Source organism: Vanessa cardui, chromosome W (assembly GCF_905220365.1).
Source record: "Vanessa cardui chromosome W, ilVanCard2.1, whole genome shotgun sequence".
Lineage (NCBI taxonomy): Eukaryota > Metazoa > Arthropoda > Insecta > Lepidoptera > Nymphalidae > Vanessa > Vanessa cardui.
In genome coordinates this window covers 25,462-31,547 of record NC_061153.1, presented here as the reverse complement: position 1 = coordinate 31,547, position 6,086 = coordinate 25,462, and the positions used below count along the sequence as shown (strand labels likewise).

The 6,086-nt window shown below is 29.5% G+C and overlaps 1 long non-coding RNA gene across 1 annotated transcript; it reads left to right on the top strand.

Annotated features, from left to right (window-relative positions):
* Nucleotides 1-4,092: 4,092 nt before the first annotated feature.
* Nucleotides 4,093-5,579, top strand: LOC124542707. The gene is made up of 2 exons (XR_006967356.1): nt 4,093-4,474; nt 5,432-5,579. It is a non-coding gene; the product is annotated as an uncharacterized LOC124542707 (long non-coding RNA).
* Nucleotides 5,580-6,086: the final 507 nt, after the last annotated feature.

Sequence of the window (6,086 nt, the reverse complement as noted above, 5' to 3'; positions counted from 1 at the left end):
TATTACTATCCGGTATCCGACCGGATAGTGAAAACAAGGCCGTATAGGCCGGATACCGTATAGTTACCGGATATCCGTTTCATCTCTAGAATGGATTTCCTCTTGGCCGATACACTTTTCTGCGCCGATTAATAATATAATTTTCAATGATCGCAATAGCTTGTAAGGCTTGCATATTTAAAAAAATACGTAAGAATTACTTTAACAAAAATTGCAATGTTGAATATGATTAGAAATCAAATGTCATTGCAAACGTAAGCTGATTCAAGCAAAGCGAGCAAAGTCGGCCATTTTCTTGCTAATATACGGTTATCGAAGGTCTGTAGTAGGGTCTTAGCTTGAATAAATCTAAGACACTTTATCGGAGGTTTATCGAACGTTTTAGTGTTATAGAACGATTATGAAAAACACTTTTTGACAATCCAATTTTAGCGAGGTTTTAAACCTCCGATAACTTATTATGAATCAAAGTATACCTTATTCGAGTGGGCTTTTACTAGCACTTTTGAATCGTCATTTAACAATTAAGTGAAGCTACCACCGGTTCGGAAAGTAGATTCTACCGAGAAGAAACGGCAAGAAACTCAGTAGTTATTCTTTTTCAACATTTAAAAAAAATACAGTCATGTTAGTTAATTTTTAAGTTAATACAATTATTAAATTAATATATCCTGCCTGGAAGTTAACAGGTATTAATTCCACGCTTTTTTATCATCTACAAAATCTTGTATCGAATAATACGCCTTTTTCACCAATGTATTTTTTATAAACGATTTGAATTTACGAGACGGCAAAGTTAAAAATGTCTGTGGAATTTTATTATAGAAATGGATACCTTGCCCCAAGAAAGATTTATTGACTTTGCGGAGTCGGAAACTTGGCGTTATAAGCGTATCCTTACTTCTAGTGCATATACAATGATTATCACTGATTTTATCAAAGTTATCAATGTTACTGTGAATATACATGATATTGTTGTAAATATATTGCGACGCAACAGTGAGTATTCCTACTCTGTTAAAAATATCCCGAAGAGAGTCTCTAGCTCCAAGATTATAAATAAACCGAATTGCTCTCTTTTGTAAAATAAAGACAGATTCAATGTCTGCAGCGTTACCCCAAAGTAATATGCCATATGACATAATACTGTGAAAATAACCAAAATAAACTAAACGAGCAGTATCAATATCAGTTAGTTGTCTAACTTTTCTAACCGCGTATGCTGCGGAGCTGAGTCTCCCTGTTAGGGACGACAAATGGGGACTCCACTGAAGTCTGGAATCCAATTCCATTCCCAAGAACACGGTAGTATCGGCTACATCAAGCGGGCCACCGCTTAAAGATATATTATAATTTTGCTTCCTAACATTGGGTAGGGTAAAAACTACACATTTTGTTTTTTGAGTATTCAAAACCAAGTTATTTACATTAAACCAATCTTGTATCTGTGATAAGGCACCGTTCACATCGTCATAGTCAGTTTTTTTCCTGTCAACCTTAAAAATCAGTGAAGTATCGTCAGCAAACAAAACTATATCACAAATACCTTTAACAAAGAAAGGAAGGTCATTTATATATACTAGGAATAGAAAGGGACCCAAAATTGAACCTTGTGGAACACCCATTTTTAGCGTAGATCCAGTAGACTTTATTCCATTAATGAAAACTTGCTGGATTCTTTGACTTAAGTATGAAGCAATGAGATCAAGAGCCCTACCTTTAACGCCGTAATATTTGAGCTTATAAAGAAGCGTCTCGTGTTCTACACAATCAAATGCTTTAGATAAATCACAGAATACTCCAATAGCATTCTGTGATTTCTCCCAAGCATCGTAAATATGCTTAAGAAGCGCAATTCCCGCATCAGTTGTTGATCGACCTCTTGTAAAACCAAATTGCTCACTATGAAAAATTTTATTTGTACCAAAATGGATAAGAAGTTGATTTAAAATATTTTTTTCGAAAACTTTACTTAAAGATGGGAGTATTGAAATAGGCCTGTAATTACGAAAGTGGTAAGACTTTACTACATTTTAACAAGTCAGGAAATGAACCCGTGTCCAAACTCTTGTTAAAAATTACTGCTATATACGGAGCAATATCGTGTATGATGTTATTTATGAATTTTACCGAAATGCCCCATACGTCGTTAGTTTTTTTAATATTGAGTGTTTTAAATACTTTTATAACTTCTATTGCAGAAACTGTTTCAAAAGAAAAATCAATAACGCATTTAGAAACATGTTTATTTAATAATCTAGCTGCATCTAATGTAGATGATTTTAAATGAGATGTTATTTTATTAGGTATGTTATCAAAAAATATTTCAAATAAATTTGCAACTTTCAAATCAGAATTTGTGTATTTAATGCCTGTGTTTAATTTGATAGGTATACTTTCCTTTTTAGGTTTTCCACTAACACTTCCAATAATGTCCCAAGTGGCCTTTATTCTATTATCGGAAGTCAAAATTTTGTTCTTTATGTATAAATACTTAGCATAAATACATACTGTTTTAAATATTTTGAAATATTTATTGACATATCCTAGAAAGGCTTCGTTTTGATTCCACTGCTTCATACCATATAGGTCATAGGCCCAAACACTAAACTTCAATTTTGTATTATTATAAAATGATTTCATTTTGAATATTTTATTAAATTCTATTAATATTAATTCAAAAAATGAATTATAAAGTTCATTTGGATCTTGTGTCGTTAGATCTAAATAAGCTAATTTACACACCACAATATCTTTAAAACAGTTTACTTTATGAGCCGTTATTGGCCTGTACATTATTTTTTTTGAATGAATAATTTCTTCGTGTTCTAAAGAAAACTTCTGACCACAGTGATCAGAAGTTAAATTATTTATAATTGAAAATTCATATATTTCACAGTCACAAAACACATTGTCAATGCACGTAGAAGTATCGTTGGTTATTCGTGTTGGTTCATTAACTCGGTGCGTTAAATTAAATGACCTAAACAATGTGACTAATCGAACACTCAGCGAAGTAGCTTTTAATAAGTCTACGTTAAAGTCGCCACATACAATTATATATTTATTACTTTCGCTTATCTTTTTAAGAACATCCTCCATAGTGGTCTCAAATAAGCAAAAATCTCCCGATGGGGGCCGGTACACGCATACTATAATGTACTGTGGAAAGTCCACGCAGGATAATTCGATAGTACGTTCGACAGAGAGAGCCACAATATCTTTTCGAGATTTACAAATGATATCATTCCGTACTAATATTAATGAGCCACCGCGAATAGCATTCCCTCTTACGAATGTACTTGACAATTTAAAGTTTGGGATATTAAATATGTCAAAACTTTTAATCCAATGCTCTGTGAAACAAAATACATGAGTTTTGTAATTTTCTGAAAATAATTCTATTTCATGATCTTTGCCACCTATGCCCTGTATATTTTGATGTATAATATTTAAGTAAGAGGGCAAAGGTTTTGTCATTTTATTCAGTTTAAACTATGAATTTTAATATCCTTACTTTTGTCAGTGTTAATGTAAATTGTGTTATTATTTTTATTATATATATGATCCTTGGTAACATTACACATACAATAATTATGAATATTGTAAGCAATTAGGTTACCAAGTTGTCTTCTGGATTTAATTGGTAGATACATAGTACCCTCTGTCAAATTAAACCTATAAATGAATTTATTAATATCAAATAACATGACATCATTACTACAATGTCGAGTCACATTGTATAAACATACATTTAAATCATAAATATGTAAGTTCTGTGCATCTGTCAAGGTGTGCGAATATGGAAATGTACTAATTATAAATGTACATTTCTTTTGATTTTGAATTTCAAGTAATAATTTTGTATCCTTAATTAAATTCTTTTTATTCAGAGACAAGCTGTCACCATGCATTAAAACAACTATATTAGTGGAATCCAGATGCATAGAACTTATCTTATTTATTTGGTACTGATAGCTTGCCCCGGGTGTACATGTATTGAATACATTTTCTACCTCACTTTTTAGTATTGAGCCAAAGCCCAGTACCCCTAGTATGAGTTTCAATACTTCTTGCGTTAATAATGTATCGTCTATTCGAAAACGTTTACGAAGTATTTGAATTCGATAGTATAAGTTTGACATTACTCGTTTGCGTTAAAACCATGATAGCCATCGAGCTACTCGAAAAAGACTACCACACAATTCATATTTCCGTCTCACTTACATGCGCTAAAAAGAGTGAAAGAAAATATTTTGTCATTTTTATTGTATTTGACATTTCTCGCAAAGTATTGTTTAATGTCTTTAAAAATTTAAAGGTTATATTATCGTATTTTACAATGTTTACATTACTATAAGAAATATAACGGTGAATGCTTTAATTTTTAAGTGTTATAATAGCAGTGAAAAGAGAAGAAATTACACTGAAACATTGTTTGAAAGATTAATTATATTATAAAATTCATCAAGAGGTACGTAAACATAAATTTATTATTACATTAAGTAAATAAAACGATACGTAATAATTGTAAGGACCGTAAGTTTATAATAAAGATTCTAAACGTTTAAAAAATATATAAACTAGGGGTGTTAGGGAGCTCCGTAACCGTAACCGAAACTATCGGATATCCGATATAAAAAATCATCCGTAACCGTAACCGAATCCGAAATTAAAGTTTCGGATAGATAATACTCAATATAATTATTTATATTTATTTTTATTTTAAATAGCTGTAATAATTTCTCACAGACTGATTGTAATTCCTACCAAAAACGAAATAAAACTACTTTATTACCTATTTGTATTTTGTATTTTACTTTTAAAATTCCTTAAAAATATAATATCCGTAACCGAAAGTAACGGATAATCCGAAATAATTTATTATCCGTATCCGTAACCGTATCCGGTATAATAATCATTCCTATATCCGTATCCAATCCGTAACCGAAATTTCATATCCATAACATCCCTGATATAAACAGTGAATATTGTTATTAATATAGAGGAATTTGTGTTAAACTATAACTAACCTACAAATATTGTTAACTGAATTCTCCTTACAATTTTACGTTGATATACTTATACATATTTAGAGCATCTATTAAAAAGTAAAATTAGTTTGCGAACACTTTTATTCTATATTTAAATTATTGTTTTTATTTCCTGTTTATAAAGTTTAGTTTAAAATGAAGTGACTTTCATCTCAATTCAAAGTTATGCTTTAATTATTTTGTTATTTCGATATTATCCTAATTAAATACAAACTATTTCAATATACTACAATAATATGCATGTCTAATTGCCATTATGTATTATGGACCTTATTAATTATATTTCAATTAGGGTTCACTTAGATTTAAATAATTCCATGGTTATGACTATCTATGTTTGTGAATGTATTAATAAAAAAAAATGTTTGTGATTACAGTTATAAAGAAGAAATACAAGTCTAGATAATACAAATACATCTGTGCTGCATTTTCCAGTGTGATGCTACATCTCTCACTCTTAACTCCAAGAATCATTGTTAAAATAAAGTTTAATATATAGAAAACAAATACCTAATAATTACTACCATAATTTGTTTTTTATTTTTCCTAAAATATGATTATGTATATAACATATATAAAGGTTTTTATTTACATTAAACAACAAAGAGTTCATAGTTTTAATTGACTGTTTTAATATACCCCATAATTGAAAAAGTATAAGTAACAACATTCTATTTTATTAAGCAATGAGTGTTTTTGAAGTTGATTATTTATGAGAGAAATCAAAACAATAGTTATTGATTTTCCAGTGTGATGCTACATCTATCACTCTTAACTCCAAGAATCATTGTGAAAATAAAGTTTAATATATAGAAAACAAATACCTTATAATTACTATCATAATTTGTGTTTTTATTTTTCCTAAAATATAATTGTATATATACTACATATATAAAGCTTTTTATTTACATTTAACAATAAAGAGTTCATAGTTTTAATATACCCCATAATTGAGAAAGTATAAATAACAACATTCTATTTCATTAAGCTATGAGTGTTTTTGAAGTCGATTATTTGAGACAAATCAAAACA